Source organism: Pelobates fuscus, chromosome 3, assembly GCF_036172605.1.
Source record: "Pelobates fuscus isolate aPelFus1 chromosome 3, aPelFus1.pri, whole genome shotgun sequence".
Taxonomy (NCBI): domain Eukaryota; kingdom Metazoa; phylum Chordata; class Amphibia; order Anura; family Pelobatidae; genus Pelobates; species Pelobates fuscus.
In genome coordinates, this window is record NC_086319.1 from 400,133,696 (window position 1) to 400,148,695 (window position 15,000).

The window sequence follows — 15,000 nt, forward strand, 5'->3', positions numbered from 1 at the left end:
AAGATTAACTTTCCCTGACCGGGAATCGAACCCGGGCCGCGGCGGTGAGAGCGCCGAATCCTAACCACTAGACGACCAGGGAACTGTGAGCTGCTAGAAACTGTGAGAAAACGAGTTTGTGGTATCCAGAAGCTCAAGGATTCCACGCGACAGTGCAATTCAAACGTTTGCCTTTTAACCCCTTAAGGACCAAACTTCTGGAATAAATGGGCATCATGACATGTCACACATGTCATGTGTCCTTAAGGGGTTAAGGCACTGAAAATGTCAGCAAGGTCCATTCTTACACAGATTTCCTCAATGCGCCCTAATTAGACTGCAGCAAGATCGCTTATTTTAAAGGCAAAAAGGAAACCGATTTCAAATTAAAGTGCGAGCTACACCTGACAGCTTCAATCAACCATTATTTAACCATCTCGTTATCTCCATTTCCTGGGCGTATCATAGCTCTCCTCCCTCTCCAAGTGAGTTTGCCACAAGCTCCTGGAGGAGCCTGCTTGCCAGCCTCCTACCCACAGATTATGGGCCCTGCAGGGAAAAATGTAAAAGCCTACCAAACGTGACCGACTGGTAGCACTGATTTCATGGAACTGTTTTGGGCATAGGACCATGTGCACGCTTGGTCAAAATTATGACTTCCAGGAAATTCCTGAACCCCTGAACTGATATGTGTGATCTTTGGATATGTTGGTCACCCAGATCAGGGCTATTAACCCCTTAAGGACCAAACTTCTGGAATAAAAGGGAATCAGGACATGTCAGACATGTCATGTGTCCTTAAGAGGTTAAGGGATGTAACATTTGTGGGGTTTTATGTATTTTTAGGGAACATTTTGCTTGTTGCGGGAAAAGATTAACTTTCCCTGACCGGGAATCGAACCCAGGCCGCGGCGGTGAGAGCGCCGAATCCTAACCACTAGACCACCAGGGAACTGTGAGCTGCTAGAAACTGTGAGAAAACGAGTTTGTGGAATCCAGAAGCTCAAGGTTTCCACGCGACAGTGCAATTCAAACGTTTGCCTTTTAAGGCACTGAAAATGTCAGCAAGGTCCATTCTTACACAGATTTCCTCAATGCGCCCTAATTAGACTGCAGCAAGATCGCTTATTTTAAAGGCAAAAAGGAAACCGATTTCCAGTGCAATTCAAACGTTTGCCTTTTAAGGCACTGAAAATGTCAGCAAGGTCCATTCTTACACAGATTTCCTCAATGCGCCCTAATTAGACTGCAGCAAGATCGCTTATTTTAAAGGCAAAAAGGAAACCGATTTCAAATTAAAGTGCGAGCTACACCTGACAGCTTCAATCAACCATTATTTAACCATCTCGTTATCTCCATTTCCTGGGCGTATCATAGCTCTCCTCCCTCTCCAAGTGAGTTTGCCACAAGCTCCTGGAGGAGCCTGCTTGCCAGCCTCCTACCCACAGATTATGGGCCCTGCAGGGAAACCTGTAAAAGCCTACCAAACGTGACCGACTGTTAGCACTGATTTCATGGAACTGTTTTGGGCATAGAACCATGTGCACGCTTGGTCAAAATTATGACTTCCAGGAAATTCCTGAACCCCTGAACTGATATGTGTGATCTTTGGATATGTTGGTCACCCAGATCAGGGCTATTAGGGAATGTAACATTTGTGGGGTTTTATGTATTTTTAGGGAACATTTTGCTTGTTGCGGGAAAAGATTAACTTTCCCAGACCGGGAATCGAACCCGGGCCGCGGCGGTGAGAGCGCCGAATCCTAACCACTAGACTACCAGGGAACTGTGAGCTGCTAGAAATTGTGAGAAAACGAGTTTGTGGTATCCAGAAGTTCAAGGTTTCCACGCGACAGTGCAATTCAAACGTTTGCCTTTTAACCCCTTAAGGACCAAACTTCTGGAATAAATGGGCATCATGACATGTCACACATGTCATGTGTCCTTAAGGGGTTAAGGCACTGAAAATGTCAGCAAGGTCCATTCTTACACAGATTTCCTCAATGCGCCCTAATTAGACTGCAGCAAGATCGCTTATTTTAAAGGCAAAAAGGAAACCGATTTCAAATTAAAGTGCGAGCTACACCTGACAGCTTCAATCAACCATTATTTAACCATCTCGTTATCTCCATTTCCTGGGCGTATCATAGCTCTCCTCCCTCTCCAAGTGAGTTTGCCACAAGCTCCTGGAGGAGCCTGCTTGCCAGCCTCCTACCCACAGATTATGGGCCCTGCAGGGAAACCTGTAAAAGCCTACCAAACTTGACCGACTGTTAGCACTGATTTCATGGAACTGTTTTGGGCATAGGACCATGTGCACGCTTAGTCAAAATTATGACTTCCAGGAAATTCCTGAACCCCTGAACTGATATGTGTGATCTTTGGATATGTTGGTCACCCAGATCAGGGCTATTAGGGGATTTAACATTTGTGGGGTTTTATGTATTTTTAGGGCACATTTTGCTTGTTGCAGGAAAAGGTTAATTTTCCCTGACCGGGAATCGAACCCGGGCCGCGGCGGTGAGAGCGCCGAATCCTAACCACTAGACCACCAGGGAACTGTGAGCTGCTAGAAACTGTGAGAAAACAAGTTTGTGGAATCCAGAAGCTCAAGGTTTCCACGCGACAGTGCAATTCAAACGTTTGCCTTTTAAGGCACTGAAAATGTCAGCAAGGTCCATTCTTACACAGATTTCCTCAATGCGCCCTAATTAGACTGCAGCAAGATCGCTTATTTTAAAGGCAAAAAGGAAACCGATTTCAAATTAAAGTGCGAGCTACACCTGACAGCTTCAATCAACCATTATTTAACCATCTCGTTATCTCCATTTCCTGGGCATATCATAGCTCTCCTCCCTCTCCAAGTGAGTTTGCCACGAGCTCCTGGAGGAGCCTGCTTGCCAGCCTCCTACCCACAGATTATGGGCCCTGCAGGGAAACCTGTAAAAGCCTACCAAACTTAACCGACTGTTAGCACTGATTTCATGGACCTGTTTTGGGCATAGGACCATGTGCACGCTTGGTCAAAATTGTGACTTCCAGGAAATTCCTGAACCCCTGAACTGATATGTGTGATCTTTGGATATGTTGGTCACCCAGATCAGGGCTATTAGGGGATGTAACATTTGTGGGGTTTTATGTATTTTTAGGGAACATTTTGCTTGTTGCGGGAAAAGATTAACTTTCCCTGACCGGGAATCGAACCCGGGCCGCGGCGGTGAGAGCGCCGAATCCTAACCACTAGACGACCAGGGAACTGTGAGCTGCTAGAAACTGTGAGAAAACGAGTTTGTGGTATCCAGAAGCTCAAGGTTTCCACGCGACAGTGCAATTCAAACGTTTGCCTTTTAACCCCTTAAGGACCAAACTTCTGGAATAAATGGGCATCATGACATGTCACACATGTCATGTGTCCTTAAGGGGTTAAGGCACTGAAAATGTCAGCAAGGTCCATTCTTACACAGATTTCCTCAATGCGCCCTAATTAGACTGCAGCAAGATCGCTTATTTTAAAGGCAAAAAGGAAACCGATTTCAAATTAAAGTGCGAGCTACACCTGACAGCTGCAATCAACCATTATTTAACCATCTCGTTATCTCCATTTCCTGGGCGTATCATAGCTCTCCTCCCTCTCCAAATGAGTTTGCCACGAGCTCCTGGAGGAGCCTGCTTGCCAGCCTCCTACACACAGATTATGGGCCCTGCAGGGAAACCTGTAAAAGCCTATCAAACTTGACCGACTGTTAGCAGTGATTTCATGGAACTGTTTTGGGCATAGGACCATGTGCACGCTTGGTCAAAATTATGACTTCCAGGAAATTCCTGAACCCCTGAACTGATATGTGTGATCTTTGGATATGTTGGTCACCCAGATCAGGGCTATTAGGGGATGTAACATTTGTGGGGTTTTATGTATTTTTAGGGCACATTTTGCTTGTTGCGGGAAAAGGTTAATTTTCCCTGACCGGGAATCGAACCCGGGCTGCGGCGGTGAGAGCGCCGAATCCTAACCACTAGACCACCAGGGAACTGAGAGCTGCTATAAACTGTGAGAAAACGAGTTTGTGGTATCCAGAAGCTCAAGGATTCCACGCGACAGTGCAATTCAAACGTTTGCATTTTAAGGCACTGAAAATGTCAGCAAGGTCCATTCTTACACAGATTTCCTCAATGCGCCCTAATTAGACTGCAGCAAGATCGCTTATTTTAAAGGCAAAAAGGAAACCGATTTCCAGTGCAATTCAAACGTTTGCCTTTTAAGGCACTGAAAATGTCAGCAAGGTCCATTCTTACACAGATTTCCTCAATGCGCCCTAATTAGACTGCAGCAAGATCGCTTATTTTAAAGGCAAAAAGGAAACCGATTTCAAATTAAAGTGCGAGCTACACCTGACAGCTGCAATCAACCATTATTTAACCATCTCGTTATCTCCATTTCCTGGGCGTATCATAGCTCTCCTCCCTCTCCAAGTGAGTTTGCCACGAGCTCCTGGAGGAGCCTGCTTGCCAGCCTCCTACACACAGATTATGGGCCCTGCAGGGAAACCTGTAAAAGCCTATCAAACTTGACCGACTGTTAGCAGTGATTTCATGGAACTGTTTTGGGCATAGGACCATGTGCACGCTTGGTCAAAATTATGACTTCCAGGAAATTCCTGAACCCCTGAACTGATATGTGTGATCTTTGGATATGTTGGTCGACCAGATCAGGGCTATTAGGGGATTTAACATTTGTGGGGTTTTATGTATTTTTAGGGCACATTTTGCTTGTTGCAGGAAAAGGTTAATTTTCCCTGACCGGGAATCGAACCCAGGCCGCGGTGGTGAGAGCGCCGAATCCTAACCACTAGACCACCAGGGAACTGAGAGCTGCTAGAAACTGTGAGAAAACGAGTTTGTGGTATCCAGAAGCTCAAGGATTCCACGCGACAGTGCAATTCAAACGTTTGCCTTTTAAGGCACTGAAAATGTCAGCAAGGTCCATTCTTACACAGATTTCCTCAATGCGCCCTAATTAGACTGCAGCAAGATCGCTTATTTTAAAGGCAAAAAGGAAACCGATTTCAAATTAAAGTGCGAGCTACACCTGACAGCTTCAATCAACCATTATTTAACCATCTCGTTATCTCCATTTCCTGGGCATATCATAGCTCTCCTCCCTCTCCAAGTGAGTTTGCCACGAGCTCCTGGAGGAGCCTGCTTGCCAGCCTCCTACCCACAGATTATGGGCCCTGCAGGGAAACCTGTAAAAGCCTACCAAACTTAACCGACTGTTAGCACTGATTTCATGGACCTGTTTTGGGCATAGGACCATGTGCACGCTTGGTCAAAATTGTGACTTCCAGGAAATTCCTGAACCCCTGAACTGATATGTGTGATCTTTGGATATGTTGGTCACCCAGATCAGGGCTATTAGGGGATGTAACATTTGTGGGGTTTTATGTATTTTTAGGGAACATTTTGCTTGTTGCGGGAAAAGATTAACTTTCCCTGACCGGGAATCGAACCCGGGCCGCGGCGGTGAGAGCGCCGAATCCTAACCACTAGACGACCAGGGAACTGTGAGCTGCTAGAAACTGTGAGAAAACGAGTTTGTGGTATCCAGAAGCTCAAGGTTTCCACGCGACAGTGCAATTCAAACGTTTGCCTTTTAACCCCTTAAGGACCAAACTTCTGGAATAAATGGGCATCATGACATGTCACACATGTCATGTGTCCTTAAGGGGTTAAGGCACTGAAAATGTCAGCAAGGTCCATTCTTACACAGATTTCCTCAATGCGCCCTAATTAGACTGCAGCAAGATCGCTTATTTTAAAGGCAAAAAGGAAACCGATTTCAAATTAAAGTGCGAGCTACACCTGACAGCTGCAATCAACCATTATTTAACCATCTCGTTATCTCCATTTCCTGGGCGTATCATAGCTCTCCTCCCTCTCCAAGTGAGTTTGCCACGAGCTCCTGGAGGAGCCTGCTTGCCAGCCTCCTACACACAGATTATGGGCCCTGCAGGGAAACCTGTAAAAGCCTATCAAACTTGACCGACTGTTAGCAGTGATTTCATGGAACTGTTTTGGGCATAGGACCATGTGCACGCTTGGTCAAAATTATGACTTCCAGGAAATTCCTGAACCCCTGAACTGATATGTGTGATCTTTGGATATGTTGGTCACCCAGATCAGGGCTATTAGGGGATTTAACATTTGTGGGGTTTTATGTATTTTTAGGGCACATTTTGCTTGTTGCAGGAAAAGGTTAATTTTCCCTGACCGGGAATCGCACCCAGGCCGCGGCGGTGAGAGCGCCGAATCCTAACCACTAGACCACCAGGGAACTGAGAGCTGCTAGAAACTTTGAGAAAACGAGTTTGTGGTATCTAGAAGCTCAAGGATTCCACGCGACAGTGCAATTCAAACGTTTGCCTTTTAAGGCACTGAAAATGTCAGCAAGGTCCATTCTTACACAGATTTCCTCAATGCGCCCTAATTAGACTGCAGCAAGATCGCTTATTTTAAAGGCAAAAAGGAAACCGATTTCAAATTAAAGTGCGAGCTACACCTGACAGCTTCAATCAACCATTATTTAACCATCTCGTTATCTCCATTTCCTGGGCATATCATAGCTCTCCTCCCTCTCCAAGTGAGTTTGCCACGAGCTCCTGGAGGAGCCTGCTTGCCAGCCTCCTACCCACAGATTATGGGCCCTGCAGGGAAACCTGTAAAAGCCTACCAAACTTAACCGACTGTTAGCACTGATTTCATGGACCTGTTTTGGGCATAGGACCATGTGCACGCTTGGTCAAAATTGTGACTTCCAGGAAATTCCTGAACCCCTGAACTGATATGTGTGATCTTTGGATATGTTGGTCACCCAGATCAGGGCTATTAGGGGATGTAACATTTGTGGGGTTTTATGTATTTTTAGGGAACATTTTGCTTGTTGCGGGAAAAGATTAACTTTCCCTGACCGGGAATCGAACCCGGGCCGCGGCGGTGAGAGCGCCGAATCCTAACCACTAGACGACCAGGGAACTGTGAGCTGCTAGAAACTGTGAGAAAACGAGTTTGTGGTATCCAGAAGCTCAAGGTTTCCACGCGACAGTGCAATTCAAACGTTTGCCTTTTAACCCCTTAAGGACCAAACTTCTGGAATAAATGGGCATCATGACATGTCACACAACCCGGGCCGCGGCGGTGAGAGCGCCGAATCCTAACCACTAGACCACCAGGGAACTGTGAGCTGCTAGAAACTGTGAGAAAACGAGTTTGTGGTATCCAGAAGCTCAAGGTTTCCACGCGACAGTGCAATTCAAACGTTTGCCTTTTAACCCCTTAAGGACCAAACTTCTGGAATAAATGGGCATCATGACATGTCACACATGTCATGTGTCCTTAAGGGGTTAAGGCACTGAAAATGTCAGCAAGGTCCATTCTTACACAGATTTCCTCAATGCGCCCTAATTAGACTGCAGCAAGATCGCTTATTTTAAAGGCAAAAAGGAAACCGATTTCAAATTAAAGTGCGAGCTACACCTGACAGCTGCAATCAACCATTATTTAACCATCTCGTTATCTCCATTTCCTGGGCGTATCATAGCTCTCCTCCCTCTCCAAGTGAGTTTGCCACGAGCTCCTGGAGGAGCCTGCTTGCCAGCCTCCTACACACAGATTATGGGCCCTGCAGGGAAACCTGTAAAAGCCTATCAAACTTGACCGACTGTTAGCAGTGATTTCATGGAACTGTTTTGGGCATAGGACCATGTGCACGCTTGGTCAAAATTATGACTTCCAGGAAATTCCTGAACCCCTGAACTGATATGTGTGATCTTTGGATATGTTGGTCACCCAGATCAGGGCTATTAGGGGATTTAACATTTGTGGGGTTTTATGTATTTTTAGGGCACATTTTGCTTGTTGCAGGAAAAGGTTAATTTTCCCTGACCGGGAATCGCACCCAGGCCGCGGCGGTGAGAGCGCCGAATCCTAACCACTAGACCACCAGGGAACTGAGAGCTGCTAGAAACTTTGAGAAAACGAGTTTGTGGTATCTAGAAGCTCAAGGATTCCACGCGACAGTGCAATTCAAACGTTTGCCTTTTAAGGCACTGAAAATGTCAGCAAGGTCCATTCTTACACAGATTTCCTCAATGCGCCCTAATTAGACTGCAGCAAGATCGCTTATTTTAAAGGCAAAAAGGAAACCGATTTCAAATTAAAGTGCGAGCTACACCTGACAGCTTCAATCAACCATTATTTAACCATCTCGTTATCTCCATTTCCTGGGCATATCATAGCTCTCCTCCCTCTCCAAGTGAGTTTGCCACGAGCTCCTGGAGGAGCCTGCTTGCCAGCCTCCTACCCACAGATTATGGGCCCTGCAGGGAAACCTGTAAAAGCCTACCAAACTTAACCGACTGTTAGCACTGATTTCATGGACCTGTTTTGGGCATAGGACCATGTGCACGCTTGGTCAAAATTGTGACTTCCAGGAAATTCCTGAACCCCTGAACTGATATGTGTGATCTTTGGATATGTTGGTCACCCAGATCAGGGCTATTAGGGGATGTAACATTTCTGGGGTTTTATGTATTTTTAGGGAACATTTTGCTTGTTGCGGGAAAAGATTAACTTTCCCTGACCGGGAATCGAACCCGGGCCGCGGCGGTGAGAGCGCCGAATCCTAACCACTAGACGACCAGGGAACTGTGAGCTGCTAGAAACTGTGAGAAAACGAGTTTGTGGTATCCAGAAGCTCAAGGTTTCCACGCGACAGTGCAATTCAAACGTTTGCCTTTTAACCCCTTAAGGACCAAACTTCTGGAATAAATGGGCATCATGACATGTCACACATGTCATGTGTCCTTAAGGGGTTAAGGCACTGAAAATGTCAGCAAGGTCCATTCTTACACAGATTTCCTCAATGCGCCCTAATTAGACTGCAGCAAGATCGCTTATTTTAAAGGCAAAAAGGAAACCGATTTCAAATTAAAGTGCGAGCTACACCTGACAGCTTCAATCAACCATTATTTAACCATCTCGTTATCTCCATTTCCTGGGCGTATCATAGCTCTCCTCCCTCTCCAAGTGAGTTTGCCACAAGCTCCTGGAGGAGCCTGCTTGCCAGCCTCCTACCCACAGATTATGGGCCCTGCAGGGAAACCTGTAAAAGCCTACCAAACGTGACCGACTGTTAGCACTGATTTCATGGAACTGTTTTGGGCATAGGACCATGTGCACGCTTGGTCAAAATTATGACTTCCAGGAAATTCCTGAACCCCTGAACTGATATGTGTGATCTTTGGATATGTTGGTCACCCAGATCAGGGCTATTAAGGGATGTAACATTTGTGGGGTTTTATGTATTTTTAGGGCACATTTTGCTTGTTGCAGGAAAAGGTTAATTTTCCCTGACCGGGAATCGCACCCAGGCCGCGGCGGTGAGAGCGCCGAATCCTAACCACTAGACCACCAGGGAACTGAGAGCTGCTAGAAACTTTGAGAAAACGAGTTTGTGGTATCTAGAAGCTCAAGGATTCCACGCGACAGTGCAATTCAAACGTTTGCCTTTTAAGGCACTGAAAATGTCAGCAAGGTCCATTCTTACACAGATTTCCTCAATGCGCCCTAATTAGACTGCAGCAAGATCGCTTATTTTAAAGGCAAAAAGGAAACCGATTTCAAATTAAAGTGCGAGCTACACCTGACAGCTTCAATCAACCATTATTTAACCATCTCGTTATCTCCATTTCCTGGGCATATCATAGCTCTCCTCCCTCTCCAAGTGAGTTTGCCACGAGCTCCTGGAGGAGCCTGCTTGCCAGCCTCCTACCCACAGATTATGGGCCCTGCAGGGAAACCTGTAAAAGCCTACCAAACTTAACCGACTGTTAGCACTGATTTCATGGACCTGTTTTGGGCATAGGACCATGTGCACGCTTGGTCAAAATTGTGACTTCCAGGAAATTCCTGAACCCCTGAACTGATATGTGTGATCTTTGGATATGTTGGTCACCCAGATCAGGGCTATTAGGGGATGTAACATTTGTGGGGTTTTATGTATTTTTAGGGAACATTTTGCTTGTTGCGTGAAAAGATTAACTTTCCATGACCGGGAATCGAACCCGGGCCGCGGCGGTGAGAGCGCCGAATCCTAACCACTAGACGACCAGGGAACTGTGAGCTGCTAGAAACTGTGAGAAAACGAGTTTGTGGTATCCAGAAGCTCAAGGTTTCCACGCGACAGTGCAATTCAAACGTTTGCCTTTTAACCCCTTAAGGACCAAACTTCTGGAATAAATGGGCATCATGACATGTCACACATGTCATGTGTCCTTAAGGGGTTAAGGCACTGAAAATGTCAGCAAGGTCCATTCTTACACAGATTTCCTCAATGCGCCCTAATTAGACTGCAGCAAGATCGCTTATTTTAAAGGCAAAAAGGAAACCGATTTCAAATTAAAGTGCGAGCTACACCTGACAGCTTCAATCAACCATTATTTAACCATCTCGTTATCTCCATTTCCTGGGCGTATCATAGCTCTCCTCCCTCTCCAAGTGAGTTTGCCACAAGCTCCTGGAGGAGCCTGCTTGCCAGCCTCCTACCCACAGATTATGGGCCCTGCAGGGAAACCTGTAAAAGCCTACCAAACGTGACCGACTGTTAGCACTGATTTCATGGAACTGTTTTGGGCATAGGACCATGTGCACGCTTGGTCAAAATTATGACTTCCAGGAAATTCCTGAACCCCTGAACTGATATGTGTGATCTTTGGATATGTTGGTCACCCAGATCAGGGCTATTAAGGGATGTAACATTTGTGGGGTTTTATGTATTTTTAGGGAACATTTTGCTTGTTGCGGGAAAAGATTAACTTTCCCTGACCGGGAATCGAACCCGGGCCGCGGCGGTGAGAGCGCCGAATCCTAACCACTAGACCACCAGGGAACTGTGAGCTGCTAGAAACTGTGAGAAAACGAGTTTGTGGAATCCAGAAGCTCAAGGTTTCCACGCGACAGTGCAATTCAAACGTTTGCCTTTTAAGGCACTGAAAATGTCAGCAAGGTCCATTCTTACACAGATTTCCTCAATGCGCCCTAATTATACTGCAGCAAGATCGCTTATTTTAAAGGCAAAAAGGAAACCGATTTCAAATTAAAGTGCGAGCTACACCTGACAGCTTCAATCAACCATTATTTAACCATCTCGTTATCTCCATTTCCTGGGCGTATCATAGCTCTCCTCCCTCTCCAAGTGAGTTTGCCACGAGCTCCTGGAGGAGCCTGCTTGCCAGCCTCCTACCCACAGATTATGGGCCCTGCAGGGAAAACTGTAAAAGCCTACCAAACTTAACCGAGTGTTAGCACTGATTTCATGGACCTGTTTTGGGCATAGGACCATGTGCACGCTTGGTCAAAATTGTGACTTCCAGGAAATTCCTGAACCCCTGAACTGATATGTGTGATTTTTGGATATGTTGATCACCCAGATCAGGGCTATTAGGGGATTTAACATTTGTGGGGTTTTATGTATTTTTAGGGCACATTTTGCTTGTTGCAGGAAAAGGTTAATTTTCCCAAACCGGGAATCGAACCCAGGCCGCGGCGGTGAGAGCGCCGAATCCTAACCACTAGACCACCAGGGAACTGAGAGCTGCTAGAAACTGTGAGAAAACGAGTTTGTGGTATCCAGAAGCTCAAGGATTCCACGCGACAGTGCAATTCAAACGTTTGCCTTTTAAGGCACTGAAAATGTCAGCAAGGTCCATTCTTACACAGATTTCCTCAATGCGCCCTAATTAGACTGCAGCAAGATCGCTTATTTTAAAGGCAAAAAGGAAACCGATTTCAAATTAAAGTGCGAGCTACACCTGACAGCTTCAATCAACCATTATTTAACCATCTCGTTATCTCCATTTCCTGGGCGTATCATAGCTCTTCTCTCTCTCCAAGTGAGTTTGCCACGAGCTCCTGGAGGAGCCTGCTTGCCAGCCTCCTACACACAGATTATGGGCCCTGCAGGGAAACCTGTAAAAGCCTATCAAACTTGACCGACTGTTAGCAGTGATTTCATGGAACTGTTTTGGGCATAGGACCATGTGCACGCTTGGTCAAAATTGTGACTTCCAGGAAATTCCTGAACCCCTGAACTGATATGTGTGATCTTTGGATATGTTGGTCACCCAGATCAGGGCTATTAGGGGATGTAACATTTGTGGGGTTTTATGTATTTTTAGGGAACATTTTGCTTGTTGCGGGAAAAGATTAACTTTCCCTGACCGGGAATCGAACCCGGGCCGCGGCGGTGAGAGCGCCGAATCCTAACCACTAGACGACCAGGGAACTGTGAGCTGCTAGAAACTGTGAGAAAACGAGTTTGTGGTATCCAGAAGCTCAAGGTTTCCACGCGACAGTGCAATTCAAACGTTTGCCTTTTAACCCCTTAAGGACCAAACTTCTGGAATAAATGGGCATCATGACATGTCACACATGTCATGTGTCCTTAAGGGGTTAAGGCACTGAAAATGTCAGCAAGGTCCATTCTTACACAGATTTCCTCAATGCGCCCTAATTAGACTGCAGCAAGATCGCTTATTTTAAAGGCAAAAAGGAAACCGATTTCAAATTAAAGTGCGAGCTACACCTGACAGCTTCAATCAACCATTATTTAACCATCTCGTTATCTCCATTTCCTGGGCGTATCATAGCTCTCCTCCCTCTCCAAGTGAGTTTGCCACAAGCTCCTGGAGGAGCCTGCTTGCCAGCCTCCTACCCACAGATTATGGGCCCTGCAGGGAAACCTGTAAAAGCCTACCAAACGTGACCGACTGTAAGCACTGATTTCATGGAACTGTTTTGGGCATAGGACCATGTGCACGCTTGGTCAAAATTATGACTTCCAGGAAATTCCTGAACCCCTGAACTGATATGTGTGATCTTTGGATATGTTGGTCACCCAGATCAGGGCTATTAAGGGATGTAACATTTGTGGGGTTTTATGTATTTTTAGGGAACATTTTGCTTGTTGCGGGAAAAGATTAACTTTCCCTGACCGGGAATCGAACCCGGGCCGCGGCGGTGAGAGCGCCGAATCCTAACCACTAGACCACCAGGGAACTGTGAGCTGCTAGAAACTGTGAGAAAACGAGTTTGTGGAATCCAGAAGCTCAAGGTTTCCACGCGACAGTGCAATTCAAACGTTTGCCTTTTAAGGCACTGAAAATGTCAGCAAGGTCCATTCTTACACAGATTTCCTCAATGCGCCCTAATTATACTGCAGCAAGATCGCTTATTTTAAAGGCAAAAAGGAAACCGATTTCAAATTAAAGTGCGAGCTACACCTGACAGCTTCAATCAACCATTATTTAACCATCTCGTTATCTCCATTTCCTGGGCGTATCATAGCTCTCCTCCCTCTCCAAGTGAGTTTGCCACGAGCTCCTGGAGGAGCCTGCTTGCCAGCCTCCTACCCACAGATTATGGGCCCTGCAGGGAAACCTGTAAAAGCCTACCAAACTTAACCGACTGTTAGCACTGATTTCATGGACCTGTTTTGGGCATAGGACCATGTGCACGCTTGGTCAAAATTGTGACTTCTAGGAAATTCCTGATCCCCTGAACTGATATGTGTGATTTTTGGATATGTTGATCACCCAGATCAGGGCTATTAGGGGATGTAACATTTGTGGGGTTTTATGTATTTTTAGGGAACATTTTGCTTGTTGCGGGAAAAGATTAACTTTCCCTGACCGGGAATCGAACCCGGGCCGCGGCGGTGAGAGCGCCGAATCCTAACCACTAGACCACCAGGGAACTGTGAGCTGCTAGAAACTGTGAGAAAACGAGTTTGTGGAATCCAGAAGCTCAAGGTTTCCACGCGACAGTGCAATTCAAACGTTTGCCTTTTAAGGCACTGAAAATGTCAGCAAGGTCCATTCTTACACAGATTTCCTCAATGCGCCCTAATTATACTGCAGCAAGATCGCTTATTTTAAAGGCAAAAAGGAAACCGATTTCAAATTAAAGTGCGAGCTCCACCTGACAGCTTCAATCAACCATTATTTAACCATCTCGTTATCTCCATTTCCTGGGCGTATCATAGCTCTCCTCCCTCTCCAAGTGAGTTTGCCACGAGCTCCTGGAGGAGCCTGCTTGCCAGCCTCCTACCCACAGATTATGGGCCCTGCAGGGAAACCTGTAAAAGCCTACCAAACGTGACCGACTGTTAGCACTGATTTCATGGAACTGTTTTGGGCATAGGACCATGTGCACGCTTGGTCAAAATTATGACTTCCAGGAAATTCCTGAACCCCTGAACTGATATGTGTGATCTTTGGATATGTTGGTCACCCAGATCAGGGCTATTAAGGGATGTAACATTTGTGGGGTTTTATGTATTTTTAGGGAACATTTTGCTTGTTGCGGGAAAATATTAACTTTCCCTGACCGGGAATCGAACCCGGGCCGCGGCGGTGAGAGCGCCGAATCCTAACCACTAGACCACCAGGGAACTGTGAGATGCTAGAAACTGTGAGAAAACGAGTTTGTGGAATCCAGAAGCTCAAGGTTTCCACGCGACAGTGCAATTCAAACGGTTGCCTTTTAAGGCACTGAAAATGTCAGCAAGGTCCATTCTTACACAGATTTCCTCAATGCGCCCTAATTATACTGCAGTAAGATCGCTTATTTTAAAGGCAAAAAGGATCTTTGGATATGTTGGTCACCCAGATCAGGGCTATTAAGGGATGTAACATTTGTGGGGTTTTATGTATTTTTAGGGAACATTTTGCTTGTTGCGGGAAAATATTAACTTTCCCTGACCGGGAATCGAACCCGGGCCGCAGCGGTGAGAGCGCCGAATCCTAACCACTAGACCACCAGGGAACTGTGAGATGCTAGAAACTGTGAGAAAACGAGTTTGTGGAATCCAGAAGCTCAAGGTTTCCACGCGACAGTGCAATTCAAACGGTTGCCTTTTAAGGCACTGAAAATGTCAGCAAGGTCCATTCTTACACAGATTTCCTCAAT

General features: G+C 46.1%; 9 non-coding genes across 9 annotated transcripts; all 9 read right to left on the bottom strand.

Moving 5' to 3' along the window:
- Positions 1-859: 859 nt before the first annotated feature.
- On the bottom strand, positions 860-931 carry TRNAE-CUC (transfer RNA glutamic acid (anticodon CUC)). The gene has a single exon. It is a non-coding gene; the product is annotated as a tRNA-Glu (tRNA).
- A 761-nt stretch (positions 932-1,692) lies between these two features.
- TRNAE-CUC (transfer RNA glutamic acid (anticodon CUC)) lies at positions 1,693-1,764 on the bottom strand. The gene has a single exon. It is a non-coding gene; the product is annotated as a tRNA-Glu (tRNA).
- A 701-nt stretch (positions 1,765-2,465) lies between these two features.
- TRNAE-CUC (transfer RNA glutamic acid (anticodon CUC)) lies at positions 2,466-2,537 on the bottom strand. The gene has a single exon. It is a non-coding gene; the product is annotated as a tRNA-Glu (tRNA).
- A 1,398-nt stretch (positions 2,538-3,935) lies between these two features.
- TRNAE-CUC (transfer RNA glutamic acid (anticodon CUC)) lies at positions 3,936-4,007 on the bottom strand. The gene has a single exon. It is a non-coding gene; the product is annotated as a tRNA-Glu (tRNA).
- Positions 4,008-10,849: 6,842 nt separating this feature from the next.
- TRNAE-CUC (transfer RNA glutamic acid (anticodon CUC)) lies at positions 10,850-10,921 on the bottom strand. Its single transcript has one exon. It is a non-coding gene; the product is annotated as a tRNA-Glu (tRNA).
- A 2,095-nt stretch (positions 10,922-13,016) lies between these two features.
- Positions 13,017-13,088, bottom strand: TRNAE-CUC (transfer RNA glutamic acid (anticodon CUC)). Its single transcript has one exon. It is a non-coding gene; the product is annotated as a tRNA-Glu (tRNA).
- Positions 13,089-13,713: 625 nt separating this feature from the next.
- On the bottom strand, positions 13,714-13,785 carry TRNAE-CUC (transfer RNA glutamic acid (anticodon CUC)). The gene has a single exon. It is a non-coding gene; the product is annotated as a tRNA-Glu (tRNA).
- Positions 13,786-14,410: 625 nt separating this feature from the next.
- Positions 14,411-14,482, bottom strand: TRNAE-CUC (transfer RNA glutamic acid (anticodon CUC)). Its single transcript has one exon. It is a non-coding gene; the product is annotated as a tRNA-Glu (tRNA).
- Positions 14,483-14,784: 302 nt separating this feature from the next.
- On the bottom strand, positions 14,785-14,856 carry TRNAE-CUC (transfer RNA glutamic acid (anticodon CUC)). The gene has a single exon. It is a non-coding gene; the product is annotated as a tRNA-Glu (tRNA).
- Positions 14,857-15,000: the final 144 nt, after the last annotated feature.